The 25,505-nt window shown below is 58.0% G+C and overlaps 1 protein-coding gene across 4 annotated transcripts in view; it reads right to left on the bottom strand.

Moving 5' to 3' along the window:
* The window catches only part of PDGFRB (platelet derived growth factor receptor beta), a 39,292-nt gene extending 23,771 nt beyond the window's left edge, over nt 1-15,521 (bottom strand). Inside the window, exons 1-2 of one of the 4 annotated variants that reach the window (XM_040630414.1) lie at nt 15,206-15,521; nt 11,573-11,659 (exon numbers count right to left, since the gene is read on the bottom strand). The gene's annotated coding sequence lies outside the window, so the exon portion shown is untranslated. The remainder of the gene's footprint in view (nt 1-11,572; nt 11,660-15,205) is intronic. The other 3 variants (XM_040630410.1, XM_040630412.1, XM_040630411.1) reach the window with 3 other exon arrangements.
* Nucleotides 15,522-25,505: the final 9,984 nt, after the last annotated feature.

Here is a 25,505-nt window from a genome sequence, read left to right as displayed (position 1 = left end):
AATAGGGTCAGGGCTCAGAGTGGGCAGAGTCACTGCGAAATCGGACTTAGCACCTGGGTCCTACAGAGTAAACCCCAGCCCAGACCACCCAGCCTCCATGTCCGTGGGGCTGAAGTCAAAAGCCACCCATGTCCCATGATCAAGAGGTCACTCATGCCCAAGAGTCCCCTTTCCCCGGCACGGGGCTAGGCCTCAGGGTGCGTGGACCCTACTTTGGCTCTGCCTCTGCCTCTCTCTCTCCAGTGGCCTTGATTGAACCCGGGCCTCTCTGGGCCTTAGTTACTCTATATGTACAGTGGGAGTGGGGGACTCAGGCTGGATGGTGTCTAGGGGCCCGCCAGCTCTAACAGCCAGTCCTCGGGTGACAGTTGCAATACCAGGCTCTTATCTGCCAGGACAAATATTTGGGAAAGCGTGATGAAAGGCCTGGGGGAGCAGGAGGGGGAAAGCCAGAGCCCAGAGAACTCCCACAGGCTCCAAAAACACAACAGGAAGTGGAGGCGGCTGTGGGAAGGGAAGCGGGGGAGTCAGGGCTGCGGAATGTGGGGGGGCACCCCCATGCCTGGGCCCCCTTTACTCAGCCCCAAGCTGCACAGGGAGGCCTAGCAGAGAGGGGCCAGGGGCTGAGCCTGGGGAGGCCCCACTGCACGGCAAGACTTCAAAGGTCTTTGGAGACTATTGAATCCAGGCTCCCCACCCTCAGCGTCCAGACCGGGAAACCAAGGCTCTGGGTGGGAAAGACATTTGCGCAGGGTGACACAGCAGAGCTCGTCGTGGAGGGGAACAAAGAGACCTGGAATGATGGAGGCAGAGAGAGACAGGCGCAGAGACTGACGGGAGAAAACACGCAGTGCAGGAGGCAGCAGGAGACAGAAGCAGGGACACAGCATTAGGTGGGTCTCTGCTCCATCCCTGCCCTTGGCAGCCCCATCTGAGGATCCCAGATAACCACCAGTAGCCAAGCTTGCGAGGGTCTGCCTGCAGCATCAATAGGAAGGAGACCAGACGTGGACAGGGGTCATGGAGCAAGAAACATGGGACGTGACCACGTGACCAGACACAGGGAGCCTCCCGTGCCGCGGGTCTGCTGACTTCCCTGAGCGGCTGCCCAGCCAGGCCCGGCTCCTCAGGCCACACCCAGGTTGCCCCCACTCCACTCCCCATCACAGCCCTTTACTTTCCAGTCCAGGGCTGGGCTCCGGGTCTGAGCCCCCTTGGGGCTGCCTCCTGCGCCATCACTCTCTCTGTGTCCTTAGTCTCCAGCTGTGAAAATGGGATGATGGGAAGTGTGCCACCACTGATGCGGGGCCGCAGGCTCAGCTCTGCCCAGCACCCCAAGAAGCTCTCTGGTTAGCTCTGCTCTGCCTTTCCTCCTTCTCCCCGTCCCTTCGTCCCTTCGGACCGGCCTGCCTGAGGGTCTCCTCATTCCTCCCCTTTCCTCTCTCTCAGCTGTTCCAGACCCGAAGCCCAGCCCTTCCACAGCACCCCCACTCCCATCCCTCCTGCCCCAGCTCCTCCAGCTGGATGCCAGTCTTCTGCCAGCAGGAGTGAGCCGTGCCGAGGCAGAGCCAGCAGCCCCCACAGAGGCCCATCTGCCCCTCGGTGGGTGCCCCTCCTGCTCCCCCTTCCTGCCTGAAATCTCAGCCAAAGAAAATCATTAGCAGCCCAGGCTGGGGGAGGGGGTCATTTCAGCCTCCCCGCCCCTCCCCTCCCAGCCTCCCTGGCTGGCCACACTGTTTATTATTCTAAAGGAGGAATTTGGTCGGCTGGCCTGGAGATGGGAGGTCACTGCAACCAGGGCTGGCCTGGCTCTGGAAGGCTGGGCCTTGTAGGCTGGGCCCCCAGCTCCCCTGACCCTGGCTCCTCCCTACTGGGCCTGGGGCTGGGGGCAGCTCAGAGTCTCTGAGACTCTGAGCAAGGAGGGGACTTCTTGAACAGGCAGCGGCCCAGAGAGGGACAGAATTATGGCCTAGTCACACAGTGAAAAGGCAGAATCAGACTAGGGAGAGGATAGGGTGGGCAGAAGAGCTCAGGTCGAGTGTAGATGCCCCAGGGATATTGGAATGACTTCTCCCTCTAGGAAATGACCATTTTGGCTCCAGTCACAAGGGACCTCAGACTCACTTGAGACTCAGCAAATCTCCCGCCTCCTCTGGGACTCAAGTTTCCCCCCATGAATATAGGAAGAGGTTTGGATGGGACAACTCTAAGAGCTACCCCTGTTCTAAGACTGTTTTTGACTGGCCAGAGAGAAGGTTCTGGTCACTGTTATTCCTGCTAGGGTGGTTTAGGGAGGTGAGGGCCAATGAGAAGGAGGGGGCTACATTACTGAGCCTGGAGTCATTTGAGAATCCACAACCCATCTCATGCCACAGGTTGAATTTCCTAACCATTTGGTCACAGACATGCTGTGTGGACTTTGACAAATCGCTTCCCTCTCTGGGCCTCACTTTTCCCATCTCTACAATTAGGAGTCAGCCGGTCTTTCAAGGGGACTTTGAGACAAATAAACGGGTAATATGGAAACCCAGGAGGCCGCAAGAGGAAGGGTGGCGTGGACAACAGGAGGACGGGGAAGAACGAGAGTAGAGTTTGGGGGCACCCAGCCTAACCTCCCGGGGCCATCTCAGATGACTCCCTGATACCCCCAATTATTTACCCAATGTCTTATGGACCTCTGTGCTTCTCAGAGGCTGTTGTGGTGCCAGCCAACCCCAGAGAGGCCCAAGCAGCTAATTTGGAGGTTGTGGGCTTGTGACAACTTCCCCTTCTTCATGGGGAGGCCTGCACTCCGGGGAGAAGTCACCTGGTGCAAGGCAGACGTCACAGTCAGGATGCCGGCACCCTCCTACCTGCCGTACTCTCCTGCCTGGGGAGCCCCTGAAGCAGAGAGAGGGAGGGGACTCTCAAGGATCCCCCCTTTGCCCATGAGGAGAGCGCTGAGTACCAGGAAGACCTCATGGTTCCTCTTATTTTGGCCAGGTGGGGGGAGGTCGGGAACAGAGGTCCAAAGATGGCGTCATTGCCCCACTCCTCACAGTGAATCAGAAGGATCTGCTTGGGGGAGCAGAATGTGGACCCCAAGTCCGGGGAGCCGGCATGCTTGGGGAATCATTCTGAGCCCAGCCTTCTGTCTTTCCAGCTCCTATGAGTCTCCACTTCTTTCCCACCACCTTAATCTAAATAAATCCAGTCCCTCTTGGCCACATCCGCCAGCAGCAGCTTTCCTCCCTCGGGGTCCTGAGACTCCCACGACACAGGGAGGCCAGGGAGGAGGGCCTCCGTGGCTGCCGGCGAGGGAGGCCTGCACACGGCCAGCATGTGCACACACGCCACAGAGCCCCGCCTACGCACTCACTCACACGCTGCTCAGAAACACACCCTTGTGCGCCGGGCCATGTGTGTGCCCAGCCCTCCCGCAGGCACGGCACATGTGTGTGCCCACACAAAACCCACGTGCACAGAGCTCCCACGGCGCCGGCACACATGGCTGCACACGCGCACACGGCTCAGACTGCTGCCCGCGCACTCTCTCACACGCCCATGGGCGGGGCGCACGCGTGCCACAAGTCACATGCGTACCCAGCCCCGGCCAAGCTGCGCACGTGCAGGAGGCCTGTGTGCACACAGGCACCAACACACCCGAACACAGCCACAACACCCAACACAAGCCAGTGTTCCTCAGCCAACTCTGTGAGATAGATGCAAGGGTATTCCTGTTTTAGTTGGGGAAACTGAGGCAGCGAGCACTTAGGGAACTTACCTAGGAATGCAGAGCAGAGAGTGAACCTCGGCAGAGTGCTCTGTGCCAGCCTGTGCCACCGCCTTCTGTGTTTGGGCTGGGGACAAGGCGGCGGGGGCTGACGGAGACAGACGGCGTTGAGGCTGGTTTAGCAGAGAGGCGACGGGACTTGGTGAAAGATGCTGGGGGGCTGGAGTGAGAGGTAGCTTGCAGGAGCCCCCACTCCTGATTATGACTTGGAATACTGGAATACGGGGAGGGGGGCAGGCGTGTGTGTGTGTGTGTGTGTGTGTGTGTGTGTGTGTGTGTGTGAGTGTGTGTGTTGGGGACACAATGTCATTTTCTGAGACGAGAATGAGGCAAAGGGGCAGGAATGAGAGCTGCTTTAGGGTTTGGAGGGGCTGTGGGCACCTGAGTGGACAGAGGGACCCTCCATCTGGAGGCAGGGAACAGTCTGGGCAGAAGAGCAGTGAGGTGGGGATGGCAGGAAGCCCTGCTGCAGGGAGGAGGGCGGTGTTGGGGCAGGCAGTCTCGGGCCAAGGGTGCTCTGAATAAGCAAGATGCCAGAGGGAGGAGGAGGCCTAGCTACGGAGTCACGGGGTTGGAGTCATGGAATATCAGAGCTCCACAGCCCTCAGGGATCATCTATCCAATCCAACCCTCTTCCTGTGCCCATTGTACAGGGGGGGAAACTGAGGCTTAGAGAAAAACAGAGACGGGTGCCAGTGTTTTGACCTAGGCAAGCCAGACTCAGGTAGGTGGCCAATGGGGCGCTGAACCTGACCGGGCAGCCCTGGCTCCAGTCCCAGCTCGGATGTGAGGCTGGTGGCTCAAGACCCAGGGTTCGGACTACATCCACTGCCCACCCTGTTCCCACAGAACGCCCCCTGCCCCCTGTCCACACATGGACCTCTATGTCAGTCACTTTCCCTGTGCTGTCCCTCCCAGGCAGGGAATGGGGACGGAGCCTCAGAGGAGGGGGCTCCCTTAGGTGCAGGCAGAAGTGGGATGCTGCCGGCAGCCTCGTCCTCTCTTCTGTGCTCCCCTCGCCACTCTGCGTCCCCGGGACCAACCGGGGCGGATCCCTGACTGGGAACAAGGGGATGCGGTTCTAGCCCCAGCTCTGTCACCCACCTATCGTGCCGCCGTGCCCCTTGCTGAGCCTTGGTCTTCCCATCTGTACACAGGGTGGGCAGGGCCGTCCTGGATGCTCTTCCAGGGCTGACAGGCTGTGGCTCGCAGGACCCTCCTTGGGGAAGGCGGCTATGCAATGTTGGAATGCTGGGGTGGGGGTGGGGTGCCGGGGAGGGGCCCTGGCCTGGATGTCATGACTCAGCTCAGAGAAGACAGCCAGCCTTAGGCCTGGGAGTGTGTGGGGGCAAGAGGCGTCTGGAGGCAGGGACCGAGTCCTCCCTCCAGCAGCTGGGAGAGCGCATGAGCGAGGGCCGCACCAGCTGGACCTGGCAGAGGGTGGCCCATGTGGCCTTCCTCCAAGTGGGCTGAGACGTAGGTGCGCTCTTGCAGCCCGGGCAGAGGACCTTCATCCCGGGAGCCAGGGAGGACCGTAGGGGCCACTGGGTAGGGAGACGGTGGGGGTAGAAGCCTGGGAAGGGGCTGAGGCTGTGGGGCTCCCACCTGCCACCCTCAATCCTAAGCCCCACTCCTGTGTGTCGATAAATGCTCACCATTCCACCTCTACGCAGTGAGTCCCTCCCCAAGCCTGAGGACCACATCCAGGCCAGAGAGAGAGCAACCTGGCCCAACTCGCTCAGCGACGCAGCTCGGTCACCCGGGCCTTACTCTGCCACGCTGCTCTAGACCCAGAGGACCTTCAGGTTCCCTGGTACCTACGCGGTCCCCCAAACAAAGCAGCAGAAATCTGCTAAGTTGGGGCCTGGCATGGACTCTAGCCGTTCTGGGAGTCCAAGTGCATAGACTAACAGTGCCAGCTCCATGAGCTGGCATTCTGATCCCCTCCCCAGGCCCCTCCAGCACCAGCTTGGTCGCCTCTGGCTGTCCCGTTGCACCGTCCCCCTCTGTCTCCCCACCTCCAGTCTGTCCCCTCCGGCCTGTTCTCACACCGCAACCAGGGGAACCTTCTGAAATACCTATCTGATCACGTGCTCCCCTGGCACCTCCGTGGCTCCCCAGTGCCCCTAGGAATGGGCTGACTTCTTAGCTCAGCCTTTGAGAAACAAGGTGCCCTGGGCCTGCCAGCAGCTCATCATGACTGAGGAAGGGAGGTCGCTGCCCTCCCGGCTCCCCAGGGCCCAAGGGAGGCCCCCACACTCGTCACTCACTCTGTGTTCCTCTCCCCAGGAGGCCTCCCCAGGGACACAATGGAAAGAAATGACCTATTTTCTGGAAGTTCAAAATAAAACGAAACATCTGTCTGGATCCGAGCCAGGCTGATAAAGAACGGACTGAGTCCCCCCAGCCTGAGCACCCCCCCTCCTGCCACACACCCCCTCACCCGCCAGAGTGTGTGCTTGCGGGTGGGGGATAACGCAGGCCCGGGTACTTGGAACAGCTCGTGGGAAAGCTCTCAGTGTGTGCTTCACGGCCACTGGGGGCCCAGGGGAGGGGGCCTGGGTCCCCCCACAGGCTGAGAACCGTCCTGAGAAGGAGGTCAGTGAGGGAGGGAGGCCCGCGTGCTCCCGTTCACCCGCCTGCTGAGCAAACACTTCCTGCCTCCTCCGGCGCCTCGCTGGCCTCCCTGCTCGTCCCCCAGGGCTGCCCACCTCCACCCCCAGGCCTCTGCGCAGGCCCCGTGGATCCCTGGACCCGAGTGCTCTGGAGCCCATCTGGACCCCCCGGAGCCCCTGCCAAAGGGAACAAGGAGCTAGCAGGCTTGAAAACAACAGGAAGAATAGCTCTCTCTTAGTTTGTGCCACCCGATACCTGGGCTAAGCTGTTTATGTGAATGACCTCAGAACAGCCCATGACCTCCGGGTCGCTGCTCCCTTTCACGGATGAGGAAAGCAAGGCGCAGAGCGGTGAAATCACTTGCCCATGGTCACGGAGCTTGCCAGTGGTGGAGCCAGCGCTCAGTCCTGGGCAGACTGACCCCAGAGCAGGCTGGCTCCACGCGCACGTAACAGCCTCCCTAAGGCGGGAGGTAAAGATGACAAAGCCAGGCCTGGCGCACAGCACAGGCTCAGTCCGTGAGCCACACCCGCCTTGTTCTTTCCCCTCTGCTTCCTGACCTCTCCTGGGGGCCCAGGCTCTCCTTGTAGCGGGCTGAGCCTGAAGCTGAAGAACAAGGCCGGAGTCACACCACCTTTCACAGAGCCCGCGACCTTGGGGCCGGAAGGGGCCCCAAATACTCACGTCTCCCCCTCCCTCTCTGCAAACCAAGGGGTTGCCCAGTCCACAATGGCACACCTCCCATGGCCAGGGTCTCATCACCCCATCCGTAACCCAGTCCGTCCTTGGACGGCTCAGGACCCTCAGAGGTCAGGCTGTTCAAACATGTTCATTACATGGGGGATTTTGTTTTGTCCCCACAACAGTCCTGTGACAGTCATTATTTCCCTTTCATGAGGAGGAAACTGAGTCTCAGAGAGGTCTGGTAGCTTGCCCAAAGTGACACAGCCAGGAAGCCGTGAAGATGGGATACAAACTCGGGCTTGTCTGACTCCAAACCTGTCTTCCTGACCGTCACGACAGACTGCCTGTCTCCCGCCCAGAAACAGGTCTGTCCTCAGGGAAACAGGACGAAATGAGTTTATCCTCATGGGGTTCATACAGAATCCAGGCTCTCAAGGACTGAAGGATCCTGAGGTCAGAGTCCTAGCCTTCCCCTGCTGAGCTGCAGAGTGAGCGAGGGGCCTGCCCCAGCTCACCCAGTCATTTGAAAGTCAGGCCAGGGCTAGCTCAGATCCTTCCTGCAACTTCACTGCAGAGCCTGAGGGTCAGCGCGTGGTTGAGGAGAGGAGTCCTCGCAGAGGACAGCCTGGGCCTGGCAGGAGCCGTGCCCGAGCAGTAGCTGGCCTGCCCTGAGGCCTGTCCCGACGGCCTCCGAGAAGGAGCATCCAGGCCGTCAGGCTAGGTGTGTGGCCGGCTCTGCCACAGGCCCGCTGTGCTCGGGGTCCAGGCCTGCCCCTGCCGGGGCCCCCGCACCTCGGCTGCTGCAGAGTTCTGGGCCTCCACCAACCCTCGCTGCCCTCCCTGCACCGCCTCCCCTGCCCCCCAGAGCCTCATCTCCGGCCGGTGCCATGGCAACGGAGAGCCCAGGTCCTGGCAGCCGAAGGAGCCCCTGAGAGGGGTCCCGGGCTGAGGCTGGGGAGGGGGGTGCGGCGGACGCAGACAAGTAAACCTTCTGTTCCCCGGGCTGCTGCCAGCCCGGGATCAGCCCTGGGCCGGGGTGGGGGCCGCAAATAGAATGGGTTCTCAGAGCCAAGTGGGCAGGGGGCAGGCAGGCCTCAGGCCGTTTGTCCTGACCCACCAGCACGTGGCCTGCCCCCACCAGCCCCGAGCCCCAGCCCGCAGGCGGGCAGAGCGAGCTGGCTAACGAGAAGCCCTGCCATTAACTGGGGCCAATACGGAGCATTGAGATTCCCCTCAGAGCCCTTGGGGCAGCAGAGCCAGAGGGGAGAAAACTCCCACATTCCGCTTCCCTCTCCCTTTCTCAGCGTCTGTCTCTCACCACTGTCTCCAGTCCTGCGCCCCGATTCTCCCACAGACGGTCGCTCCGCTTCTCTGGGCCTCAGAGTTCCCATCTGGAAGTCGGGGCTCGTCACTGAGCTGGGGAGACCACTGAATGAGTTCATACAAGTAAAATGCTTAGAACAGGGCCTGGCAGACAGCCCTGTGCCAAGTCAGTGGCCTCGTTCTTCTTTCTTCGCTCACGGGAGAGTAAGTCACTCACTCACTCGTCTGGCCAGTGAGCGCACAGCCCAGGCCCCCTGGGCCAGGCTTGTCAGCAAAGGGACGCCTGTGATAAATGAGATGGTGGGAAAGCACCCACCAGAAGGACCCCTTAGGAGGGGGCGGCTGCATGCTATAGATGGTACCACCCGCAGGCTCAGCGGGCAGGGGGCAGGGGGTGACTCCTAGCACAGTCAGGGATTTAAAGGCCCACCCAGGACCAGAACCCAAGTTCAATGACTCCCAGTCCCCTGTCTGCCAACCACTTCCTTCCTGTACCTTTGCTTTAGTCCCTTCAGTTGATTCCCCACAAATGAGCAAACACACCTAACAATTTTTTCAGACGCCTCCAAATTCCTAATACAGAATTAGGCTTATGGTAGATGCTTAATAGATGCTTACACACCATAAGGGATCCAATAGCCTTGTAGGGTCAACCCTTCTGGTCTTCAGGCCTGGGGCCTCAGCTGTCCCCTAATACCTTGGGGTTCGCTAGGCTGGGAAGCTGGCATGGGCAGCCAATGGGGACTCTTGCCCTCCAGGGTGGCGATGGGATGGGCTAGATTAGAGGGCAAAAGGGGGCCCCGATGCCAGCAAACTGTGCCTGATGCCACCCAGGGCACCAAAAGCACATGGGGGCCCAGCCAGGCCAAGTACAGCAGTCCCGCTCTGAAGCCACTTAATCCAGGTCCAAGTTAAGTCCCAGTTCTCCTACCTTGTAACTGCATGACCTCTCTGACTTTAACTTCCCTGAGTCCCAGTTTCCAGGAAAATGGCACAAGAGACTTCCTTGTCCATTGCTGTGAGGAGTGGCAATGATGATGAAACGCACCTGTCACATAACAGGTGCTCAGTAATGGCACGTGTCATGAGTATGGGATTCTTTCAGTGGGGAAGGGGCGGCCTCCAGCTCGGCCTCCAGAGTTCAGTTGGGTTCTTTGGTGGGTGATGCCAGGGAAGGGTATTCCACAGCGGCTCTGTGTGGGGAGTGAGAGATCTCAGGGCATCTGGGAAAATAGCAGGGGAGAACTCTGATGTCAGAAATCAGGGCTCTGTAGCACAGAGGTAGGGAAGGGCTCACGCCTGACCCAACGAAGGAATGCAGAGGTCACTTTGGGAAAGGCTTGGGGTCCTGGGTGAGGACTTAGGCTTTGCCCCGGAGGCACCAGGAAGCCAACTTTTCTGGGCATTGATAGTGGGGTAGGGGGCTACCGGCTGCTGGTCGGGTGGCAATAACAGTCTGACTCCAACTCCAAGCACTGTGGGAGGAGGGAGCCCCTGCCCTCAAACAGGAGTGACAGGCACAGGTTAGCATCTGTGGAAGGGCGTGGGTTAGAACGGGGACGGTGGCGGCAGCGAGGCCAGTTTCGGGTATGAGACCGTCTCAAACCCTACCTCAAGTCCCTGGCAGAACCAGCTATATAATTTGTGGGGCCAAATGCAAAATGGACATGCAGGGCCCCTGGTTCCAAAATTATTAAGAATTGCAAGCGTGGAGCACCATCCCTGCGCCCTGGACTAAAAGGGAGGCCAACTGGCCAGCCGGCCAGCCAGCAGCGTGTTTCTCCGTCTCTCCCATGCATTATTTATCACTACAGCACCTACCCATTCAGCAGACAGGCCACGGCCCAGGATCCGATAAGGGTATGAATACAGGTGGGAGGGGGTAGCCCACAGTCTACTGCATCAGACGTGAGCTTTTCCCTTCAAGCCCCGTGCCCCAAGCTACAGCTGCGACAGGCTTGTAAAACTGAGCCCTGCCCTGTGGACTCACCCTGGAACCCCCCATGCCCAACTGAGGCTCAGCTTCAGGGGTGGAGACTGACCCGCCAGCTGGTTCTACTTCCCAAGAAGGAAGGCTACCAGGGCGGCAAGGAGGGTTTGAAACAGCCACAGAAACCTGGCAGGGGCTAAGCGCAAAGCGGGATGGAACATCTGGGGTCACTGAGCTGCCCCCCTGGCCTCCCCCTCACTTATATAAAAGGAAATCATGGCCACAATGGAGAAGTGACGTGGGGAGAGCTCTGGGTCCACAAAACTATCCTGGGGGGTTTCCACCCCTCATGGAAATGGCATTTCCTCTTCAGCCCAGACTCTGCCCTGTGACCTCAGCCCAGGGAGAACTGGGGCTGAGGGAGCCTCGGATCACAGAGGTGGATGGGGAGGACACAGCACGTGCTTGGCGGGGTCCCGGGCTCAGTGCTACCACTGACCCTCTGTACGACTGGACCTCTCTTCTGGACCAGCCCTTCTCTGGACCTCAGTTTCCCACCCGTACAAGGCGGCAGTGGAACCAGGTGACCCCCCCAGAGTCATTTTCATCTCTGACCTTCAAGAACTGACTCCCTGGCCCTGCTGCCCCCACTGCCCCCACTTCCCAAGGGACGATCATTCCCATCACAGGGCGGAGAAGCTGGTACCGCGGGCAGATGAAAGGTTTCGGGCACCTGAGACATCAAACAGCCCCGATCCGAAGCGAGGAGAGAGGGCGGTAATGCGATTCACTTTGACTTTCAGCCTCCTGCACTAAGCTGGGGGCAGGGTGCCCCAGAAAGCATCTGGGAAGGGGGGGTCCCCGGGATGAGGGTCTGGGGGTTCAGGAAGCCCTTTGGACTGCGGCTCCAGGTCTGATGTCTCGGGAGGGTCTTAAGGTGGCCCCTACACTAGAAGCGACACGTGTATAAATTCCACACCTGCTCCCACCCGGACCCCGCATCGGCTCTCACTTCTGGACCCCACCGTTTGTCCATCCACCACTGGGCCAAAGGCCTTCTTCTTAAAATCAGAGCATATGAGATTCAAAAAATCGGCATTGGTAGGGGCCTAAAGGCTCACAGCATCCACGCATACACACCCCGACAGGCACATCTTCCGACCCTCCTTCCTCTGTACCCCGGGAAAATGGACAGTGGGCTCTGCAGGAACATGCCCTGGAGCTCCCCAAGAAACTGAGTGCATTACCGAATGGGCCGCTCTAACTGTAGGAAGTCTCTCCTCTTTATTGCAGGTTACAGTTCTCCATTAGTGGTCATCGATCCTGACCTCTTTCTGTAACGGGTGAAGAAGGGGTAAGAAAAAATCCTTTCATTGTGAAGTTAAATATGCATGATGCCTGAATACACAACAGGGCTTGTGTGGCTGCCAGTCCGGGCTGGCGTGGCTTGGAATCCTGGAATTGTTTTAGGCCTGGAAGGAGCTCAGAGATCATCTTGTTCAACCTCCTGGTCTTACTGATGGGAAAACTGAGGCCCAGAGAGGGCCTGACTCAGCCACAGTCACACAGGATGGGTTCCAGGGTCTGACGACCACCTCTGAAACTCCAAGGGGCCCCCACAGCTGAGGCACATTCTCAGAGTTTATGCTGGGTCCCCAAGGATGGCCCGTGACCCACTCAGCCTCTCCTCTAGGGCTCCAGAGTCACAAACACCGGGATGCGAACCCCAGCTCTACCACCTCCTAGCTGTGGGACCTTGGGCAACTGACTTAACCTCTCTGAGCTTCTCCTCATCTGTAAAACAGAGAGAGTTTATATCTGCTCCTGGAGGTTGCTGTGATGATTATATTAGTTTGGCAAATATTTATTAAGCACTTTCTGAATGCTGGGCCTGTTCAAAGCCCCAAGGAGCACAGCAGTGAACTTCACAGTAATGGGATGGGAGGCACAAGGAAAGCACTCAGGGATTGCTGGTCCCTGTGTTCTCGCCCTGCCCACACTGCTCCCCGGCTGAGGAGCTATGAACTCTGCCTCGGGGAGGCCCCCGGGAAGGCCAATGGAAAACAATGGAGGGAGATCTCCCCACATTCCGAGGGCCCACTGCCCCAGGGTTCTGAAACATGTGCAAGGGAGTAAGATGGGCACAGAGGGCATTTCAGGGCAGTCTAGAGACCCTCTCCTACCTTCCTCCCTCCCCACCACACTCAGCAGTCCATCCTGAGCAAACACCAAGTCCCCTCCTCCGGTCCCGAAGGCAGCTGGTCTCAGAGCCAGACTGCGCCTGGAAGGTGGAAGTGGACTTTTAGAATACCCATGGTGTCCAGGTCCCTTCTGTTGGCATAACCCTTTTTTGGATCCCAGACTAATTTCACTGCCAAGTCCTGTGCAGGAGGAAGGGAGAGCAGTGGCCCTCTCTTAGCCAATGATCATTAGGTCCAGCCCTGCCAAGTGCAAGAACCACTAAGCGCCTTACCTATGTTACACTCACAGAGCCTACATGCCTCCCTGCGGCTTGCAGAGGAGGGGACTGATGCCAAGAGCGACAAAGCGCTGGCCCAGGGGCATACAGTCATCCAGGAGCCAACTAGGGATTAATGCACAGTCTTCTGATGCCCAAACCTGACGTGGTTTACCCATGGTGCCCACTGCCCTGCAGATGTGGATGCCACCCAGAAAAAGGACGTGGGGACCGAGGTTGGCCATACAGGGAACTTGAGTCGAGCCAGGGCAAACGCCAGGTCTCCTGACTCTGAATCCACGGTGCTTTCCACGGCCCCATATCTGTGGGCAATTACCAGCCTCAGCTCTTCTTCCCACACAGGAGGGAGGGCCACCTGATCGCCACTAGAGGGAAGGTGCTGGCCAGATGGTCTCCTTCCTCACTCGGGACCAGGCCAGGCTCCGGGTGGACCTGGGAGCAGCTGGGACCTGATGCTGAACTTACTGCGGTGGAAGGTGCTGGAGCCAGAAGCAGCCTCTGTGGGAGGATGGAGACGCTCTCCCTTCTGACCTGGGCTCTCCTGGGTAGCAAGGGGTTAAGTCTTTGGTTTCAAGCAGACCTCGGCCTAAGTACCAACTCTGACTGCTCTGACTGTGTGACACTGGGAAAGTCACATATCCTCTCTGAGCCTTGGCTTTTCCTTGTCTACAAAATAGGGGTAACGACAATGGGGATTCCCGAGAGCTGCTGTGGGGGTTCCAAGGTGTGTGGGGTCGCAGGCTCTGCGCCTGGCACAGGGCAAGCGCTCCACGGCAGTGACCAACATGGCCCTCCATCCCCGAGTTCTGTGCGTCGAGAGCCTCTGGCACGGGGGCAGGGGAGGACTGCGTGACTTCAGATATATTGCTAGAGGCTTCTGTGCACTCTGGGGTGGCAGACAGGCCGGGACACTCTTCCCCATTTGACATAGAGAAATACAGTCTGGAGGGAAGTGTAATGTTCTGAAAGGGCACCTGAGGGAAGGGAGGGCCTGGTTCTGGTCTCACATTCGGGAACAGAAAGTCTTCAGTGAGCCCCTCCTACCTTTCACTGGCACATTTGCTCAGTTTCACTGCCCAAGCAGGCATGCTGGGGACAGAACACAAGATGGGGAAACCTGGGGCCCGAATGAGCTCTGATGTGCACACAGAGCACAAAAAGGAAGAGAAGGCCAAGCAACCAGGCAAAGGGCATGGCAAGTGCTTAGAAGACTGGAAGAACCCCGGAAGGCTGCCTGGAGGAGGTGAAGTAGGGAAGGTCCTTGAAGGAAAATGGAGGTGATGAGGAAGGGCGTTCTCACAGGCAGGATTGTGTGTTCTCCTCCTGGGAACCCTGGGATCTGAATGGCAGGAACACAAGGCCCAAGCTTGGAGAAATGGGGCAGGGAGCTTATTCTCCCCCCCAGCTCTGCCACTTACTAGCCCTGTGATACAGTTCGGTAGCCGCTGTGAACCTCACGCGTAAAACCGACATGCCTGCCTCGGAGCTGCTGGTGAGTTACATGAGATCGTGCCCATAAAGCACACCGCGCACCCCTGGCATGCAGTAGGTGTCAATCAGCGGCAGCTGCTATTAGGAGCTGGGGCTTTCTATAGGGGGGAATCAACGAAGGAATCGCAATCAGATTCATGTTTTAGGATGAAGTAAAAGCAGCGTCCGGAAGGAGGGAGGCAGCAAGGCAGCCTGAGGAGCGGCCTGGGTCCAGAGTGAAGAGCCCAGCAACCGACTCCCCCTTCTTCACAGAGGGGCCCCCCACATCTGATGGCCGGTCCCAGGCCCCCAGCCCTACAGCCCCAGCTGCGTGACCCTGACCACTCGGCTAGGCCTGCCACAGCTCCCTTGCCTTCGCGCTTTCCCAGCCACTGGGGGTTTGGAAGGACATCTTAGGAATCTGGAAAATTTGCAAATCCATTTAAATCCCCAGAGGTTGCCTGGCGGCTGACTGGCCAAGAGCCAGACAGATTCTTAAGGACAAGGCTTGCACCCAGAGACAGGGGCCATGGTTCTGAGGTCCCCTATCCCCTGCGAGATTCCCCTTTCCGTGGACCCTGCTTGCTGCCTCCCAACTCCCCCCTCAAGCTTCTTCCAGCTCTCTCCGACTCCCTCAGGCAGTGCTTTGTTTTGGAAGCCCTCAGTCTGCACCCAGAAACTTCTGGGGTTCATTTGATGAAAGCAGGGGGCAGCAGGGCTGTGGAGACCAAGGCCACCCACTCCAGAAGCAGCCTGAGCAGGAGAGGAGAGAACTGGCTCCTCCAGGCCTGACGTCGCCCATAGCCTCCCGGCCTCCTCCCATCTGGTTTTGTTAAAAATATTTTCCATTTTTTGACCTACCCAAGAAGGCACAGACTGGAGCAAGGGGACAGGACAAGAGGCTGGGGATCCGCCTTCCCCCAGCACTTACCTTGCTGCTGATGCCTTCTGGTGTGGGCACAGTCCTGAGCTCTGGGCTGTCACCCCCTCCAGGAAGTCCTCCTCACTGACCTCTCATTAACAGAAAGACTTTGTCGGACCCCAAATGGGGCAGAGGCTGGGCAGAAGAGCAGGGAGGACAGCTGCAGTCTCCAGGAGCCTCAGGAGAATGGAGGGAGTGGGGGGCTGCAGGGGTGAGGAGTGGCCTCACTCCCAAAGCATCCTTCTGGAGGAGCAGGGCTGCCAGGAGGGGCCGCCCTGGGTCTGGCCGGCTGTGCTGCCGGCTCGGGCTGCTGCCCGGCACCGCTGGCCAGAGGGGCCGGGTTCTCTCCTTTCTGTCCTCCTCTCTGCCTCCAACTTGTTCACAGAGGGATCCTGGGTCCCAGACGGGATGGGCAGGGACTGCGGGCGCTGGCAGCCCCACGAGCTCACACCACTGTGGGCTTCCCTGCCCCCCCCCACTTTGGGGGAAAGGCTGCAGGGCAGCCTCTGATTGGCTCAGCTGCGAGAAGGGGGGTGAGGGGGCGGGGAAGGTGGACGCGTGTGTCTGTTTTCAATTTCAGTTTCTTCCCCCCTCTCTTTCTTTTCCCCCAAGTTTCTTGTTTTTCTTCCTTTTTTCCCCTCTGCTTGCTCCCTCCGTCGCCGGCTCTCTCAGGATGTGAGGGGATGTTTAGAAATTCCGCAGCCCACGCCAACCGCTGAGTCACTTTTATTAAAAAGTGGCCTGGCCCCACCTCCCGTGGCACCTGGGGCGGACGCCCTTCTCCGTGCCTCAGTTTCCCCATCTATAAAGGCAGCTCTGATCACCTATATGACTGATTCAGGTGACATCCATTTATCGAACAAGCACATTGAGCACCTACTATGTGCCGGACACTGCTGGGTGTTGGGAATGCGGTAGTAAGACGCAGTCCGACTCCAGGGCTGCCCAGGCTGGTGGGAGAGACAACGATGCACAGGCAGGTCCCCAAAGAAGGGCAGGGGGGCTGAGAGTGCCTTTAACTGACACTTTCTGGTTATCAGTCACTTTTCAGAAGAAGAAACCCAAGGCGCTGGCATGAATGGGCACAGAGAGGGAGGGAGCCCTGCCCGATGTCACCCAGCATACTTCAGATTCAAACATATCCCTTCCTATCATCATCTCACAGCCCCACGAGTCGCAGGAAAGGATTATTTCCCCATTTTATAGACAATGAAATGGAAGCCCAGAGGAGTGAGCTGAGCTTCCCGAGCTTACGCAGCAAGGGCAGAATTGGGTCTCCTAGTTAGATGATGGAACAGACACGGGTGATCTGACCCTTGTGGGAGCCCCACACTGCAGAGCAGACTGGGGCCTACCTTTTTCCTAGGGACCCTTTCCCTGCCTCTCATTCACTCACCCAACAGGTATGTTCGAGGACCTGCTACTGTTCCATTGCCAGCCTCTTGCCCTCCCTTCCCTACTAAGGTCTGCCAAGGCTCCTCCAAAACCTAGTTGGACCTCTCGTCCCCCCCACTTAGTCCACCCTCATTTCCTCAGATCAGAAGACGTCTCTAGTCACAGACTCCTGGCCCTTAGATGCCTGAATGATCATTTTAAAAGGGTTTAGAGAGGTGAGGTGAGTCACCTCTGCCCTGACACCGCATACACAGGGAAACTGAGTCCCAGAGAGGGAAAGAAAAGAGTCCCAGGTCACGCAGGTAGAGCCTGACTTTGCCCAGGGCTCCTTCTGTCTCACCCGCTGCCCCTCTGTCTACCCCCTTCTTCTCCTGGGCCTCACCTTGGGCCCCTGTTCACAGGGCAGGAGTGTTTGCCTGAGGTGGGATCTTATGCCAACCCCAATAGCGTATCTTGAGGTCATTTCTTAGTCTGATCTGAGTGGGGACTGCTCAGCAGAGCATCTGGGCTGGGTCACACAGAGGGGAAAGGGTCCTCAGACTGGTCCTAAGCTATGGGACTGATTATCAGTCACTTATCAGAGAGGGGTCCCAGCCCAGCGTGGTAGCAGTGGGGCCATAGGGGATTACAGGGGATCTCCAAAGAGCACAGGGTCAGGCCTACACGGGAATTTCTTATGCCTGAAGACTCTACGAGTCTTTGCAACTCCTAGCATTTGCCTTGGCCATTCATCTCCAAAGCCTTGACCTACTGCTGGGATCAGAACAGCTCCAGGCGTGGGGGTGATCAAGGAGGCATTTCAACCCCTAATCCCGCCCAGCTCCCCCACCCCCAAACAAGTCTGGGAGTGAGGTGATGCAGCTGTGGAGTTGCTGTGTGGCCTTGGATAGATACCTTCTCCTCTCTGAGCCTCAGTTTCCCACCTGTACATAACAGGGTTGAACTCACTGTACTGGGAGGCCCTTGGGATGCTCTGTTTACAAGTGTCTTAGAGTTGGGCTCTAGCTAGGGAGAGAAAGCTGGTGGGCCCCAGGGCAAGGGGACAGCTGGGGGCCAGAGTTGCAGCACAGAGGGGAGGGGGTGGCTGGTGGTGGCTCCCCCGGGAAGTTGGCGGCGGCCGGTTTCCGGCCAGCCCAGCCGTCCGGCTGGCCCATCTGGAATCACTTAGCCCCTACCACCATTAACCCTTGGCAGGCACCAGGGCTGCTCTGCCTCCTCTCAGCTGAGATGCGGCGGGGGGGACGCAGAGCACATGGAACACCACAGGGCACGCACCAAGAGCTGGACAGACGAGGCAGAGGAGTCATGATGGACAGGGGAGATTCCAGAGCCGGGGACAGAGCTGGGTTCAAATCCCAGCTTCTGCAATGCCAAGCTGCATGCTCTTGGGCAAGTCACTGAAACTCCTGAGCCTCAGTTTCTTCCTCTGGCAAATGGAGCTAATTTGAGGAATGATTTGAAAGATTACTGCAATTTGTAATGCACTTGAAGGACCCAGTACGGTGTCTGGAAGTATTATTGAAATATGGAGTTTCCTGCATTCCAGCTGCAGCCCATCACTGTGTGCCCCTGAGCTGAGCTCTTCCTTCTCTGGGCCTCAGTTTCCCCCGTGTGCAGACTGCAGTGCCCATGAGCAGTACAGTACCGTCAAGCTGGGGGGCATCAACACAGCCCCCAGCCCCACCATGGACAGGGCAGGCCATGACAAGTCTTCCGGCTGCCCAGATGCTGGGAGCCCGGTCCAGCCTGGGACAACGCTGACTTGGAAAAGCTGGGCTGACGGTGGGTGGACAGAGCACCCTCCCTCAGGTGGCGTGTGTGGGGTACAGAGGGAGAAGGGAGATCTGGGTCTTGGGGTTCAGTGGGGTTCCCCCCCACTGCACGGGGGCACACTCCAGGATTAAGAGCCTGAGCTCTGACATTGGAAGTTCCAGCTCTACCACTTCCTAGCTGTGTGGCCTGGACAAATTGTACTATCTGAGCTCTCTGAGCCTCAGTGTTTTCAGCTGTTAACTGGGGATCCATGTGCCTACCTCACAGAGTTGTTGAGGCCCACATAGGGGGTGCGCCAGGCGTTCTGTGCAAGGACTAGAGCAGAGCGAGAAAGCCCCACCAAAGGTAACAAGTCTCAGGTGTCTCCAGGAGCTGCTGTCACAGAAGTCCCCCATCAGGGCTGCAGGGAAGCCCATCCAAATGCTTGTTTTACAGCCCAGATGACTGAAGTCGGGGCTGGAAAGTGACCGCGCAAGGCTTCGTAATGTGTAAGGCCAGGACAGAACGGAGGCTTTCTGTCTAGACTCAGGCCTAAGCTCTTCCCTGACAGAGGGAATCAGGCTGAATGAACCACCCCCCAGACCCCCACCCACGCTTGTCAGAGCCGGAAGCCGCAGCTCTCAGTGGGGCAGGGGGAGGGGGGCCCGGAAAGGGCGCCTGAGTGGGAGAATTCCCAGTAGGCCAGCTCAGCACTCACTCAGGCAGGGCCAGCAGCCACCACATCTGGCTCTCCCACGCTCCCAGTGCCGCCCCCCTCCCAGGCTCCCCAGGCCTGGGGCCAGGAAGCAGCACACATGTCCCAGGCATCAGCACAGTCATCTTGGATGTCAGGGCCCGAAGAGTCCGAGGAGTGCACCCATAGGACAAGCATGGAACCTGAGGCCCAGAGAGTGGAGAAGACTTGCCCAAAGTTAGCAGAGTGAGAAAGGTCCTGGGATGCAAGGCTCCAGACCTCTAGCGCAGTGTCCTTCCACCTGCATACCCCAAGAGGGTGGATCCTTGTACCTGATGCTAGGGAGCCCAAACAGGTTCACGGTGGGAATTGCCTTCCTCTCCTGGACACTCAGCATGGTGGTTGTCCTGTTGGGCAAACGAACCAAGGGGGGACTTCGGGCCACATTCCCACCCTAGATTCCGAGGTCTACTCTTACTAGGCCAAACTATAGCCACCAAAGCCTGCCAGGGTTCCAGGAGATAGGGCTTTGAGACCCTGCCTGCCTTGGCCTCTCCCAGCCTCCCACTGACCTCCATCTCAGTGCCCCAGAAATCCAGGGTGTGCCCTGGTACACAGATGGCTCAAGGATCCTCAGAACAGCAGGGCCCTCAGAGGCCACATATCCCCCCTTCACTGGACATGCTGGGTCCCAGAGAAGGCCCAAACCTGCATGAGGGCGCACAGCAAGTCTGGAATGGGGCCTCTGACTCGCAGGCCGTGCCGTCCCTTTTACCATCTATCCATGCAATGGAAATTAATTGAGCACCTACTATGTGCCCCACCCTCATAGAGTTCACAAGCAGACACCAGGGAAAGCACAAATTCATAATATCAAATTGTGATTAGTGTGAAAGGATGAAGAATAATGGTGAAGCAGAATAATGATTCAGGCAGATTAGGGCTTCTCTGTGGAATAAATATTTCAACTGAGACCTGAGGTTAAGAGGCCATACACAACATGAAAGTGGGAACAGTGTTCTAAGCAGAGGGAACAGCATATGCAAAAACTTGGAGTCCAAAAAGATCTTGGTGTGTTTGAGCAGAAAGAAAAGAATGGTGAGGCGCAGAGAGGGGATGGGAAGCCAGGAGCCAAGCCTCAGGGCCTTGTGGGCCCAAGAGGAGCCTGGTTTTATCCTGAAGGTCAGAAAGGCCCGTGCTGATCTTAAATAGTAACTGATAAGATCAGGTCTCTGTGGTGCACTGCGAAGGATGGGCTAACAAAGGTGGGGCGGGGGACCAGTATGGAGGCTATCGTAGTCGACCTTGGACTGACTGCCCTCACCACAACACCATGTCCCTCTGCACCAGGCTGCAGGAATGCACTGGACAGGGAGCTGGGGCTTCTGGGCCCCAGTCCATGCTAGACCACTGACTCATGCAGTGACCTTCCTTTCCTTCCCTGGCTCTGCTGTATCTCCTCTGAACGATGGGTCCCACGCAGTGCTCCTTCAGGTGAGGCCGCTCTGCCCCCAGGCCTTTGCTTCCAGCATCCCTTCTGCACCCTAAGTGGCTGTGTCCTGGGGGACTGCCTGCCTCCCCCACAGGGAGCAGGAGGAGAGTCAAAGGGTCTGTCCAGGGGTCACGACTGATGGCAGCCATGAGCCTCCCAGCAGTACCCCGTAGTGCCAGCAGGTGACGCCCCAGCCTCTGGAGCATGAGAGGAAAGGTGCTGGAGGGGTCCAGAAGGAAAAGACACCTCGCAGGAGCCCCAGCACCCACCAGTGAGCCTCACATCTGCCCCCTGGAGGTGGGCAGGGCAGGAATTACCATCCCTGCCTCCACCACCTCAGAAACAGCTCCGCCAGTGAGAGTTTCTGGCCCAAGGTCACAGAGTGAGTCAAAGCCCTTGGGCTGCAGTCTGGGGAGGCCGAAAGTTAGCCCACCGGCTTCTCTTAAGCCAACCATTTCCAACAGAAAGCTCGGCCCAGAACCTTTCCTCTTCCAGGGTCATAAACCTGTTTAAAAACCAAGTTATTGCCAAGATCTTTATGAGGCCATGTCTCTGCACCCCACCCCAGGAGGGCCGTGGTCGGGTATGTGAGAGCAGCCCAGAGGGAAGAGGGGCCACCGGGGAAGCCAGAGGGAAGGAGGGGGTCCAATAAACAGCCACTCCCAGAGATAAGGGGCTGTCAGAGGAAGAGGCGGTGACGTGGACGGGGGCTTCTCCACACACGCACTCACAGTACCATGCTGGACCACTGTCTGTGGCAACCAGTCTCCAGGGGGCATATGGGGACAAAGACCCAGGGGGGCAAGTGCTCAAGGTCCCATGGCAAGTCCGAGGCTAAGGTGGGGCAGGACCTGCCATTCCAGATGCCCAACCTGGGACTGCTGAACAAAGTTACAGTGTCGTCGGGAGGGGGGAGTCGGGGTGTCGTATCAGGACCGTCTCTGGTCGGCAGAGGGGTGTCCAGCTAAAGGTGAGGGTAAGGGGAGAGCTGAGGCTCCTTTGCATGAGCCAGGGGAGGAAGAGGAAGCGGATATTTGTATAAGCAAAACCCCAGGTTTAGGAGTGAGACACACACGGGTGCACTATCTTCCCAGGCTGCCTTGGCTGGAGACGAAAGAACAACTTCCAGATGGGCCCCTCACCTGCTGTGCGGCCTCAGGTGGGTGACTTCACTTCTCTGAGCTCCAGATACTTCGTCTGCAAGGTGGAGATAGCAGGACCCTACCTCACCGTAGGGGAAATAATACACGAAAATAACTCGGCACCATGTCTGGCACTTCGTGAACTCTCACTAGACAGTGGTACTATTGTCATTATTGTCGCTCCGACACGAGGCGGAGGCCCAACCCTTGCACGCTCAGAGAGATGGGATGAAGGGGCAGTGAGCTGGCAGTCAGAAGACCTGGGTTTATTTCCACTACACCACTGTCCTGCTGTGGGAACTTGGCAAAAATCCCTTCTCTCTTTAGGCTTCTAGGCCTCAGGTATCCTATCTGTAAAATGACTAGGTCGGCTCTCCAAGGGTCTTCCGTGACCAGGATGCTATGAAGTCTGTTGTCCCTGCTCTCCCACCCTAGGTGGACCAGGGGTGGGTTTGGAGGCTTGGCAGGGCTGCATTGGGGACCCCCCCGGGCACTCTAGTGAGGCAGCGAGAAAGGCCATTGGGGTCAGGAGACCCAGCTTCTGTGCCCAGCGCTGTGCCTCTGTGACCTTGCCCAGATACCTGGACCTCTCTGTGCTTCCTCATCCAGCCAACAGGCCAGTTTGCCCCACCCTTCCCAACAGCAGGGCTCAGGAAAGAGCAGGCCCCGGGCAGGGTGGAAATAGAGGCTTACCCCAGCATGTGTCTGTGGAGTGGGAGGCCTACCCCAGCCTCTACCCTGCAGGAGGACAGCACTGAGGGGATCAGGGAACAGCTGGCACGGCTCCCCCAGGCCTCAGGGCTCCCTGGCTCTGCTGTCTCCCTGATCAGGGAAATAGTCCCCACTTTGCCTGAAAGGCCCCCATCTCCCAGCCACCACCCCATCCTGGGCACCTTGTTCCATCATTCCTGGACCCCTGCGCAGCTTCCCTGCTGCTCTCAAGCTCCCCGCCTGTCCCCTGGCTCTTTCTCCACATGCCAGCCACAGCCATCTTTCCACTCCCATCTCCACCACTCAAAGCCCTCAAGAAAGCTTTCACACCCCTCTCATCAGGCCTGTCACCCCTGGCCTTGCACTGCCCTCATCAGACTCATCTCCTGCCTCCCATCACTGAGCTCCAGGTCTGGTTCCATAGACCATGTGTCCCGTTGGGCCTCAACACCTCTGCTCGCACGGTCCCTCTGCCCGTAATGCCCTTCCCTGTTCCCCAGGACCTTGACTCCTATGTCACTTCCTCTTGCAAGACTTCCATATCTCCTCTCTCCCTTTGGGTCAAATGTCCCAATTCCTGGGACCCTTACCAAGATGTCATTTCACCTTTTTTAATGATTATTTGATTCATGCATGCCTCTTTCCCCCACCAGACTGAAAACCCCAAGGGCAGGGCCACTCCCAAACACAAGGTCAACACGAAGGAGGAGTGCATGTGTCAAATGAATGAACACACGAACAAATGAATTCCTATACCTATTCCCAACCTCTGTGCTTTTAGAAGGCAGCTACAAAGCACCAACCTCCCCCGCCAACACTGCCGTCAGAATAGGCATGCTTCCTGCAGCAACCCTGACCAGAGCTCTCCAGCAGTCACTTGCATACCTCCTGTGACAGTGAGCTCACTCTCTATTTCCTGACAGCCCATTTCGTGATGGATGGCCTTTCAGAGAGCACTTTATCATGGTCCATTTCTGTTCTGGGCCTCAGTGCTTCCACCTGTACAATGGGAAGCGTTCCTCTGAGCAGGAAGGGGATCCCTGTCTTTACTGCCCCCTATTCTGTTATAGTACCATACCATCAGAACCCCAAAAGTGCCAGATTCTGACTAGGGCCAGCTTCCTCGGTTGGGTCACCTGTACAGTCACACAGGGCCCAGTACTTAGAAGGGCCCCCTGTATGGTTGAATTCTCTCCTGTCGCCATCTTGAAATTCTTAATAATTTTTGAACAAGGGACCTCACACTGTCACTGTGCAGTGGACCCTGTAAATTGTATCCAGATCCTGACACATCTGTCTAGCCTTGAAATGATGCTGACCTGCCCTGGCTCATGTGGTGACCCAAGGGAGGGACAGGTCGAATAGATAAGACCCTGATTCTGTCCACCTTTGGGGGGCCACATGTCCCTGCACATGTAGGGTGTCCCCAGAAAATGTTGGAGATCAAACACCGTGGTGGGCCTCTGTGCAGCTTGTGGGCACTGAACCCCCACCGAGGAGAGGAAACCTATCGCCCCAATCCTTATCCTTCATGAATCCTTCCTCAGATCTCTCAACCTTGCTACCCACTCCCAGCTCCTCCCCTGTTTTAGGCACTCCCCCTTGGGTAGTTTCAAAACGTTTACCAGTCTTTAACAGGGGAAGGGGATGCAGGATACATTTAAAATACCAGTGGGTCCCAGTGAATCAGGGCTTTTATTTTTTTTAAAGATTTTATTTATTTATTCGACAGAGAGAGAGACAGCCAGGGAGGGAGGGAACACAAGCAGGGGGAGTGGGAGAGGAAGAAGCAGGCTCCCAGCGGAGGAGCCTGATGTGGGGCTCGATCCCATAACGCTGGGATCACACCCTCAGCCAAAGGCAGATGCTTAACGACTGAGCCACCCAGGCGCCCCTGAGCCACCCAGGCGCTCCGAATCAGGGCTTTTAGATCCCGATTCACACAAACCAACTGCTAAAAGGACACGTTTGAATCGACTGGAGTATTTTGCCTTCGAACTGAGTGTTAGATAATACTCAAGAATCTGTGTTAATTTTGGTAGATGTGTTAACGGCATCTTGTGTAAGAAGGCGTCCGTGTGTTTTAGAGATGCGGGCTGAAGTACGTGGGGGTAAAATGACATGATGTTGGCGATTTGTTTTTTACTTTAGCAAAAGAAGGGACGGGAGTGGATGAAATGCCTTACAAAATCTTGCTAGTGGTTGGAGCTGGGTGACGGGGATCTAGCTGTTCGCTACAAGCCTCGGCTTTTGTGTGTGTTTGAAACTGCTCATTAAAGTAAAGGGCGGGTGGGGGGAGCTAAAAGGGTTCGTCAGAAGAATTGTGAAAAATTCCTTAGACTGTCCTGCCGAGATGCCCCTAGCCTACCTCTTTAAGAGCTTTCTCTGGAGAGGTGACTCAGGGAAACGCCCCAGGTGTAGGCAGACCCTTGTATAGGCAGACCCTTGTATGTGCCTCTGTGCGTTTTCCCAGGAAAAACATCCACAGCTTTCCTTGGAGGCTCAGAGGGGTCGTGACCCCGCCCCCCCCAAAGATTAAGGACCCGCTACCTTGCAGAGGGAACCCTGTTTGAAGTCAGGTGACCCCCTCACCTCAAGCGGATCACTGCGGAGTACAACAGGGGGCCGGTGTGGCTGTGTGACGCTGGCCTGGGGTCCGCCCGCCGCCCCTCGGATCCCTTTCCTCCACCTGTAAAATGGGGTCGCGGGCGGTCCACGCGGCCGGCCCGGGCAGAACGGAGTGTTCGTGCCGCTAGGCCGTCGGCCCCGCAGGAGACTCCCACACCTAGCGAGGCCTCGGACGCTCGCCCGGGACGAGCCCTCGGCGCCCCCACCCCCTCCAGGCCCCGGCCCGTCCGCCTCCCGCTTGGGGCGGCAATTTGTCTCCTTTTGAACCCCCCGCCCCCGACGGGTTTCCCCCTTTGATTCGCGGCCCTGAGGCTCCCCCCGCTTTGAAATGCAAACCCGCCCGGGCTGGGGCCGCGGGCGCCCGGAGCTATAAAAGGCCTGGGTGGGGCGCGCGCGGCGGCCCGGCCCGCGAGTTCAGGTGAGCAGTGTGCTCGTCGGGGCGGCCGGCGGCGGCGGCTCCGGGGCCCAGCATGCGCGCGGGCCCCCGCGGCCACC

Source organism: Ursus maritimus, unplaced genomic scaffold (genome assembly GCF_017311325.1).
Source record: "Ursus maritimus isolate PB19 unplaced genomic scaffold, ASM1731132v1 scaffold_15, whole genome shotgun sequence".
NCBI lineage: Eukaryota > Metazoa > Chordata > Mammalia > Carnivora > Ursidae > Ursus > Ursus maritimus.
This window is presented reverse-complemented; position numbering and strand designations above follow the sequence as displayed.